We start from the raw sequence: 10,728 nt of genomic DNA on the forward strand, positions 1-10,728 counted from the left end.
GGCCTCTGTTGGAGTAGCTCTGCTAGGTAATCCAGGATTAGAGGTGAGGGCACAGCTGTGTCCTTCCCTTGAGACAATTCCAAGAAAAATATATTTTCCACTTTTTGCATAGGATTTCCTAGTTTCATAGTTTGGTACTAGGCTATCTGCTCTGGGGCATTTATAAGCCTAGCCATAGTGATGTGGCTTTCGCCACCCCATGTAATGGTACAAAAGTGTATAGAATAGATTTAGAATAGAATACTGTGCCTCTGTCTAGTAGTGAGGCAGTGAAGACCCCCTTACATAATAGAATTAGTTTACTGTGCCTCTGTCTAGTAGGGACACAGAGATGACCCCTGGGGTAAACCTACGATCTCCCATCCACTCGTCAAGATTTCTCTTGAAGAGAGTCAGTGAGTGGCTCTGCCTAACATGAACTGGGATTCTGTTCCAGAGTATGGGAAGCCTCTGAGTTATGAATCTGTCCCTCCAGCACGTCCTATTCATATTTGTGCTGAGGTTCAAATCTTTAGCTGTCGTGGTTCTGATGGATTTGGATTTTTTTTTGAGGTGGAGCATGCCCATCAGTTCCTGATTGGACATGGCCTTGTACGTTGGGCACAGATCACCTCTGAGTAGGCGGTATGATACTGAATAAAGTTGGAGTTTCTTTAGTCTGGCAGCATGACATATGTTTTGAGACCCTTGATCTTCTTGGTGAGGTACTTTTGGGGTCTCTTTAGCTGTTGCAAGTGCCGGGTGAGGTACATACCAAGTGGGGCATTGTACTCAATCATGGGCCTGATAAGGGAGGAGTACAGGGGCACAATGATCTCCTTTGATCTGAACGTGAATCCCTTCATAAGGTGGGCAAGGTAGAAAGTCTTTCTAACCACTTTGGCAACGTGGGTGTCAAATGAGAGGTCACTATTGACTTGGGTCCCCAGGTCTCGGATTACTTTTTCCGTACTCAGTGGGTTACCGCCAATGTGAAAATTTGTGGGCACTTAGTTTTTCCCCCAAAGGGGATGACTATACATTTTTTGGCATTTAGTTTAAGGCCATGACTCCGCACCAGTTGTCCGTTTCAGTGAGGCCTTTCTGTAGGAGGTGTGTGTCAGCTGGTGTATCGACTATGGCACCTAGTTTGCAGTCATCTGCGAACTTTGTCAGCCACAACCCTCCCATGTTTGCTTTCACATCTGAGAAATAAATGCCGAACAAGAGGGGTCCCAGGACAGAGCCCTGTGGGACACCACTTGTCACTGGCTTCGAGTCTGACACGTGATTTTAACTTTATGGGTTCTATCCTTTAGCCAGTTTGCCACCCATCTTGTGACATATGGATTTACATTTAAGCTGTTGAGCTTGTCTATGATGCCAGAGTGGGGTATTGTGTCGAAAGCTTTTGCCAAGTCCAGGTAGGCTGTATGGACTGCTTTGCCCTCGTCAATGGCTCTAGTGACCGTTTCGAAAAAGTCAACCAGGTTTAAAAGGCAGGATCTGCCTTTTACAAAGCCGAACTGGGTGGGATCAAGTGTCTGCAAGTCCCCAATGTCTCCGTTTATTAGTTCCATAATGATTCTTTCCATAGATTTGCAGACCAGGCTGGTTAGGCTTATGGGGCGGTAGTTACCAAAGTCAGTAGAGGTGCCTCCTTTGTGGAGTGAGACTACTGTTGCTGTACGCCAGTTTTCAGGTACATATCCTGTAGTAAGGCTAAGGTTAAAAATAGCATTTTTATGTGCGGGTTTAGCTCCTCAGAGTTCACGTAACACGCAACCCGGGATACCGTCAGGTCCCACTGATGCTGTTTTTTTAGCTTTGCTGAGGGCGGTTCTCACCTGGACATCTGAGATGACAGGGAAATTACATTCAGCTGGGATAAGTATTTCTTCTTTTGGGGGTGAGGGAGGGGAGAAATTTGCACTGAACCTGTCTCTGCCAGAATGTTGGCAATATCTGTGGGTTCAGTGTATTTTTTGTCATTGTGAACCAACTCTGAACATATCCGAAGGTTTCCACCCAGGTTTCTAACATAGCTGAAGAAGGCCTTGTGGTTATCTTTAGTGTCCATAGCGATTTTTCTCTCAAAGTTGGCCTTGGATGTTTTTATGAGAGAAAACGTAGCTTTCTACAAGTGCTGATCAGAGATGCCTTCTCTTTATGGGATTTTGCTCTGTCGTGCAGTAGCTTCCTTCTTTTGTTATACAATTTGTTTATGGCTGGGGTCCACCAGACAGGACGCCTGCCCTTGGTGGAGAGGGTCTTGGTTTTATTTGGGATTGCATGATCCATGCATTCTTGGAGATGTCCGTAGAAAGCATTTGTGAAGGATTCTGCATTGTGGGATGTGGTTTCCACTGTCCCAGTGGGCTTAAAGGATAACATCTCAGTTTTAAGAAGTGTAAAGTCGGCTTTTGAGAAGTTTTTCACTGTAGTCTTTTGTGTTGGGGGTGGAGGTGGGATATGTATATCCAGGGTGATTAGTTTGTGGTCAGATCTCACTAGTGAAGGGTATACTTTCAATGTGGAGCACTTTGTCCCCATGTTTGTGATGATCAGGTCTAGTATATTATTCTCCCCTTGTGGGAGAGGTGACTAGCTGTTCCATTGCGTTTGAATTTATGAATTCCAGGAACCTTTGGGCTAGGGTGTTTGGGCTAGAATAATGCACCCAGTCTATGTTAGGGTAGTTGAAGTCTCCCAATATGATGGTGTTTGATGAGACATTCATATCCTCCAATATCTTCAGGAAGGCTGAGTGGGGTTCCCAAGATTGGAAGGGTGGTCTGTAACATGCTACCAGTTGTATAGCAGTTTTGCCTATGGTTAGTTGCACCTGGATGGTCTCTGATGCTTCATGTGTTGCCACTAACCTGGAGGTGTGGGTGTCCTTGATGAATATGGACACTCCCCCTCCCTTTTTGGTTGGCCTGAGTTTTGGGGCCGAAAAGCATGATACGAGGTATAGCCTGGTAGCGCTGGGGTGCTCTCAGGAGCCTTGAACCAGGTTTCAGTTACTGCACAGACATCAATGTCTTCCATACTGAGGAGTGCTTAGAGAGCCTGCATCTTGAGATTTAGACTTCTGGCGTTGAGCAGCATTACCCTTAATTTTTTCCCATTTTTGTTTTCTAAGGAGGTGGGTTGGTCTTTTGAGCCTTGCCTAAAAAAGGTACTATGGGGGAGGCAAGAGCCTTAGCCAATATCCGGAAGCCCAGTGGTGACAGATGCAAGCTGTCCCTTGCGAAGCAGCGTGGCTTGTCCAGCATGTCATCCCAAGCAGACAGACATTGGATACCCCTAGAATGACACCAGTATTTGAGCCAATTATTAAAGCTGGTCATCTTGTCTTTGTATTGTGGCATCATTCTTGGTGAGGACAAGATGCTGCTCAGGGTCAGGGTCATACCAGCCTGGGCTACATAATCAGAGAGCTCCTCTAGGTCTCTTTTCATGTAGTCCAGGGAGGTACGTCCCAGGTCATTCACACCGGCATGGACAATGACGGAGTCATATTTGTACTTGCTTTGGAGTGACTTGAGTGCATGTGTTATGTGGCGGATCCTAGCTCACGATAAGCAGCTCACCATTACCCCCCTCCTTGCTCAGCCTGGTAAGCTGAACGTCAGTGTGTCTGATTATAAAGTCACCTATTACTAGTGTATCAGGCATGGTGTTTGGCCTCAAGGGCTGTGATTGTTTGACACACTGATTTATTGAAGTATGTGATGCATGTGTTATGTTTTGAGGTGGTGGATTTTTGAGTGTCTGCTTTGGGAGCCTCTGTTGTTTTGGTAAGTTTTTTGTTAGAGCCTCCGAGTATGTCTGTGTTTTTATGCATTTGGTTTGCAGTTGTGGTAGGTCTATGTGGGACTGGGTTTGGTGTGTGTGTGTGCGGTTACCTTCTCCTCCTGTCTGATCTTGCCAGTCCTGAGTTGAGAGAGTTCAGCCTCCAGTTTGGCTATATAGTTGCATCTCTCACATGTATTTGTGTTTGTTGGGAGGAGGAGGAGGGTTGTCTGTGTACATGAGACAATTGTAGCATTGTCTCCAGATTCCCAGATTAACCAGCTGAACCGGAGAGGATGCCAGCAATCTACCACTCGACATGCCAGAATATTATAAGGGAGTGCTGTGCCTTTAAGGGAAGCGGGTACTCACAGGGAAGGTAGGTGGATGTAGTGCTTACTTTAGTTAGCGAGTGCTTACTTAGAAGAGAGGTTTTGAGAACAAGTGCTAGGCTTATAATAAAGCGATTAGACTAGATTATTATAAGAGTAGAGCTTTCTTAAGGGAAAATTTGAAGAGCAGTCTTAGCGGAGCCAGAAAAAGTTTAACGTTGTTTAACCGGCGCTGCGCTATGCGCACAACCGTGCAAAGCCGTGCAAATGCGGATTTTAAACAGGGAACTTCAAAAGAGCTAGAAATGGTCCAAAACAACCAATTACAAGCTCTTGTGCTGAGGTCACTCCTTCAGGGACAGATAGGCTGCTCAAGGCTCCCCACTCCCACTGGTGAGCAAAGAAACTTCCTTCTATCCAGGTAAGGCAATGGACACCACAGGAACTACTCCACAGCCCAGAATACAGCAAAGCCTGTATACTGGTCTAAACTAGTCGAGGAGAGGCAGGAAAACACGGATTTTTTTTTTTTTTGTTTTTGAGATAGAAAGCAGACAGAAATGCAGGAAACAGTAATAAATCAGTTATACAGGCTAGCACACTTTAGTGGGCAGCCTCAACAGTTAAAATTACCAAAACAAACAACTTTCAACCAATTTTCGACTAAATGAAACTTTAATTGCAGATAATATATAATGCAACAAACAGTTAAAAAACAGTTTAAGCTTGTTCAAGGTAAGCAAGATAAGGTATTTCAGGTAAAAAAACAGCAAAAAATACTTAAATCAGGAAAGTAGTTGCTTTTCTCAGTTCTCTGCTGCTAGGACCACTCTGCAGAACCACGAGGAGCTGTTGCCGAGTAGTATAGGCAGAAAAAAAACGCTCAGAGGCGGATTTTAAACAGGGAACTTCAAAAGAGCTAGAAATGGTCCAAAACAACCAATTACTACAAGCTCTTGTGCTGAGGTCACTAGGTCTTCTAGCTTCAAGAATGACGTCCCAGCATCTGTTTGCTAAGGGTTGCAGGTGGAGTATTCAGGAGATAAGCCAGGCTGCTAATTGTAGGGGATTGCAATTGTGGGTGCAGAATTTGTCCCTCCTGCTGTGACAGCAGGGTAGGAGTCTGGTGAAGGTGCCAGGGTGGCACTGTTGTCAGACTGTGCAAGACTGGGTACCAGTGCTGGCGTGGCCAGTCTGGGGCAATAAGAATTGCCCTTGGCCTGTCCAGTTTTATCTTGAGTAGTACTTTTGAGAGGAGGGGCAGAGGGAGAAAGGCATAGAGATTTTCCCATTGAAAGGACAGGTCAACCACCTTCCAGACCCTGCTGTAAGAGTTCTTGGTGCAGAATTTGCTCAACTGGTGGTTCTCGGGGGAGGCAAATAGGTCCACCTCCGGTGATCCCACCTCTGGATCAGAAGGTTGAAGGTGTTGGGCTCCAATTTCCACTCGTGTGGGTCTAGGAGATCTCTGCTTAATCTGCCAGTGAATTTTGTTTGCCTGGCAGGAATTGAGCTTGTAGCTGCACTAGGTTACTCAAGGCGGTGTTCCACAGGGTCATGGCTAACCTGCAGAGTGGGTTCCCCCCAGCATATGTATCACACAACTGTGGCATTGTCTGTTTTTATGAGCAGTTGTCCTGGAAGGATTAGTTATTTGAAGGCTGTCCGAGCATTCTGTACAGCTAGCATCTCTTTTTGATTGATGTGCAGGAGAATCTGGGCTGGGCTCCAGTGTCCCTGAATGCATTTTCCTGCCATGTGAGCCCCCCATGTATAGTCGGAGGAGTTTGTTGTCAGGGTTTAGGTGGCGAGGGGTTGAGTGAAAAGCAGTCCCTTGTTGTGGTTGCATGCTTCTGCCCACCAAAGGAACTCTGCCCTTAGACAAGGTATGATTGGAATGACTGTATCCAAGTCCTGGGAATGTTGGCACCAAAGACTTAAGTACCATTGAAATTTCCTCATATGCAATCTTGCATATGGAATTAGAATACAGGAGGCCATGAACCCTAGGGCTTGCAGTATTCGTCTTGCAGATTGCTGGGTTCTGGTGGCCATTTGTTTGAAGCAGTTTGTCAGATGGACCTGTTTGTCTGAGGTGAGAAATGCCATCTGGGAAGTTGTGTCCAAGCTTGACCCCAGGAATACAATCTTTTGACTCTGTAGCAGTTGAGAGTACATTTTGTTGACTGTGTACCCCAATGAAGTGAGAAGGCTTTTTACAAATACCAGGTGCTGAAGTAGCAATTCAAGACTGTCCGACTGAATCAGGCAGTCATCCAAGTATGGGAAAAGTTGGATATTTCTCTGCCTGCACTAAGCATGGGTTGGAGCCAGGCACTTTGCGAATACTCTGGGCACAGTAGATAAGCCAAAGGGAAAGTACAGTTGTGTACACTTACCATAAATGTAGATGTTAGAGTGTATTCACTGTTGCAGTCATTACACTTGGGTTATCCTGCTGGCAGGCTACCCTCAGTCGGCCTGAATTCCAAAGTCTAGGTCCGGCGTCAGTTGCCGTCGCCCCTTCCCTGATGTCAGTGCGCCAGGGGTATAAAAGATGCAGCAGATGCCATTTTCTTCATTTTTTTCTTGCCCAGATGTCAGGTGCCCCCAAAGGGTAGGCTAAAAATATGCCAATATAACATGCATGCACCAAAAAATATAATACCTTCATCTAAAAGCAAATACACCACATAGGTTGCATACATTAGAGAAGTGTAGATAAGTTCCAGCAAAGAGATGGGGAATGAAGGGTGGGTAACCTGGACTGCAACAGTGAATACACTTTAACATCTACTAAGTTTACACAACTGTACTATATATTATGCGCGTTTCACTGTTGCAGTCATTACATTTGGGTTGAATCCCAAAACTATGGTTGGGAGGCTGGAGCTAAATCGCATTAGGAGCGGCTATGAGGCCCTGCAGGACTGCAGTGGCAAAGCCTGCCCTGGATTTAGAGTAGAGTGGTAAATGATCGTGCTTTGTAAAGGTGTGCACTGAACTCCAGGTAGCAGCCTCTAAAATGTCTTTGCTTGGTACTCCCCTGTGGAAGGCTGCTGAAGTGGCTGCTGCTCTGGTTGAATGTGGCCTGATGCCCTTAGGCACTGGTTTGCCATGTTGTGAATAGCAGAAAAGTACAGTTTTGTACCTACCATAAATGTAGATGTCCGATAGGTATGCATCTGCAGTCATAACATATGGGTTGTCCTGCCTCAGGCAGCCCTTCGACGCCATTCTCCTCAGTGTCTTGCCCCAGATGCCAGGTGCCCTCTAGGAAGGCTAAATTTGGATAAAAGTTGAAAATTCCAAACAGTAGAAAAGCAACCTAGGAATACCACAGAGGGGAAGGAGGGTAGGTAATCCTGACTGCAGATGCATACCTATCGGACATCTACATTTATGGTAGGTACAAAACTGTACTATGTCCTTCAAGGATGCATCTGCAGTCATAACATATGGGTAGAATACCATAGCCAAACTGGGGGAGGAGGTACTAAGATAAGGATGGTGTAGTTAAGATCCCCTGTAAAACTGCAGTTGCAAAACCTGCTCGGGATCTGGAGTATAAAGGTAGATTGTAATGCTTGGCAAATGCATGCACGGAGCTCCAAGTAGCAGCTTCTAAAATGTCCTTGGTAGCCACCCCTCGTAGGAAAGCTGTAGTGGTGGCTGTGGCTCTTGGAGTGAGGCCTGATATTTTCAGGAGTTGTCTTTCCATGAAAAGAGTAGCAGAAACGAATGCAATTTCCTATCCATTTAGAAATTGTCTGTTTGGAAATTGCTTTTCCTTGCACTCCAGTTGCATATGCTACCAGAAGTTGGTCAGTTTTTCTGCTGGTTTTAGTTCCGTCCAGATAGTAGCGTAGTTGTCTGTGGACATCCAAGGTGTGCAGTAGTTTTCCCCCCCTGTTCTGTGGGTTAGGGAAGAACGTAGGCAAATGAATAGCTTGGTTCAAGGATACCCTGGATACCACCTTTGGCATGAAAGTAGGATTGGTTCTCAGAGACACTCTATCCTAGTGAAAAATAAGGAAAGGTTGCACTGCCATTAGTGCCTGTAACTCGGATATTCTTCTTGAAGTGATTGCTAGAAGGAAAACAGTTTTCCAAGATAAGAACTGTAAGTCTGCTGATGCTGCTGGTTCAAAAGGGGGTAGTGTTAATTTTTCCAGCACAAAATTGAGATCCCATTCAGGCAGAGGGGGTTTCCTTGGAGGTTTTACATTTTTGATCCCTCTTAAAAATTGTCTGAGGAGGGGGTGAGAGAAGATAGGAGGATCCATGTTGTATTCTGCTGAAATTGCTGAAGCATGAATCTTAATGGAGGAATAGGACAGGCCATTGTGGAACAGTTCTGCTAAGTATTCTAGAATGTGTGCTAGGTTTGCCAGTGTGCCATTTGTACCCTTTGATGCGCTCCAAATGAGGAATCTCTTCCATTTAGCTGAGTATGTCTTTCTTGTGGAGGGTCTGCGAGCCTCCAGGATAATGTCCTTGACCCTCAGTTTGGTTTTGTTTTAGGCAATTTTCCAGGCAGTCAGCTGCAGTGTTTTTAAGTTTGGATGCAGGGTCTTGAAGTTGTTCTGCGTTAGAAGTAGAGGCCGTAGGGGTAGAGGCCATGAGTTCGTCCGAGACATGCTTCTCAGTAGCGGATACCAGTGCTGCCTTGGCCAGTCTGGAGCTATCAGTATCACCTTTGGCTGTTCCTCTGATCTTCAGTAGAACTCTGTACATCAGTGGGAGTGGTGGAAAAGCATACACTGTTAGGGCATTCCAGTTGAAAGAAAGGGAGTCCACCTTCCAGGCTTGTGGGTGGTATACTCTTGAGCAGAATTTCCTCAGTTGGTGGTTGAGTGGGGAGGCGAAAAGGTCCATCTCTGGCATTCCCCATTTGTTTGTTACGATTTTGAAGATGTCTGGATGCAGCATCCATTCGTGAGCATCCGTGGTAGTGCTGCTTAAGCTGTCTGCTAGTGAATTCTCTTTTCCTGGTACGAATTTGGCCTGCAGTTGGATGTTGAGTTTCAGGGCTAGGTTCCACAGATCCATTGCCATCCGGCATAGAGGGTAGGAATGTGTGCCTCCCTGTTTGTTTATGTACCACATGACTGTGGTATTGTCTGTCCTTATCAGCAGATGTCCTTGCTGGAGGAATGATTTGAATGCCTCGATTGCATGCTTCACTGTCAGCATCTCCTTTAGGTTTATGTGCAAATTCAGCTGGTCTTGAGACCATAGGCCTTGGATGCACTTGTCTTCCATGTGTGCTCCCCATCCTAGGTCTGAGGCGTCCGTGGTGATGGTCTGCCTTGGTTGTGGTTTGTTGAAAGGCAACCCTCTGTTGGACTGGCAGGCCTGAGCCCACCACAGGAATTCCTTTTTCAGGCATGGAATGATTGGAATCATGGTTTCTAGACTGTGCCTGTGTTGAGACCATACATTCCTTAGGTACCATTGTAATTTCCTCATATGCAGCCTGGCATGTGGGATCAAGATAATGCAAGATGCCATGTAACCCAGGGCCTGCAGGACTTTCCTTGCAGTGAGCTGAGTGTCTTGTCAAAGCTATGAAGTAGACTGGGAGTTGCTTTTGTTTTTCTTCTGTGAGAAAAGCCATCCGAGTTATTGTGTCCAGATCCGCACCCAAAAATGTTATCCTTTGGGATGGCACTAGTCTTGACTTCTGGATGTTGACTGTGTATCCCAAGGCCTGTAACAGGTGTATGACATAGGCCAAATCCTTTATTAGTCTTGTCTTGTTCACGGCTTGTATTAGGCAGTCGTCCAGGTATGGGTAGATTTGAATTCCCTGAAGCCTGCAATGTGCAATTACTGATGCCAGGCATTTTGTGAATACTCTGGGCGCAGTAGATAAGCCAAAGGGCAATGCTGAGAATTGATAATGCTCTGATCCTGCAAGAAATCTGAGGTGTCTTCTGCAATCTGGTCGTATAGGGACGTGCAGGTATGCCTCCTTGAGATCTAGTCACCAGCCAAGACTCCTTGCCCAACATGGGAAGAAGTTGCTGTAGGGTCAGCATTTTGAATTTTGGCACAATGAGATATGTGTTTAGTGCGGACAAGTCGAGAATAGGCCTCCATTGGGTTTCTTTTCTTGGTACAAGGAATAGTCTGGAGTAAAATCCTTGGCCTTGTTCCATAGATGGTACCCTTTCTATTGCTTTCATCTGAAGTAAATTGTTGATTTGTCTTAAAGCCTCTGGCTTCTGGTTTGGTGGAAGGTTTGGCATTACGCTCCTTCTTGGTAAAGTGTGGAAATGAAACCTGTATCCTTTGTCTATTGTTTGCAACGTCCATTTGTCTTTTGTAATGCAATGCCAGTTTTTTGAGAATAAAGCCAACTTTCCGCCCAAAGGTGCTTCCAGTTGTTCCCTTGTAGGCGGAATGAGAGTCAAGGCATTGTGTCTGTCCTGTGGAAGTGGTTGTAGTTGCAGCTGTGGCAGTACTCCTCTGGTTGGCAGGTTGCCACTGAAGACCCCTGTAGGCACCCTTTGATTGACCTCTGCCTCTTGGGCGTCTATTCCTGCCCCTCTGTGCTTTGGGAGGTGTCTGGAAAGGACCAATTCCTTGAAGGCCAGTTTCTGCTGAACATCGG

The sequence above is a fragment of the Protopterus annectens genome, chromosome 5.part0, assembly GCF_019279795.1.
Source record: "Protopterus annectens isolate FY-2018-M chromosome 5.part0, PAN1.0, whole genome shotgun sequence".
Lineage (NCBI taxonomy): Eukaryota > Metazoa > Chordata > Ceratodontiformes > Protopteridae > Protopterus > Protopterus annectens.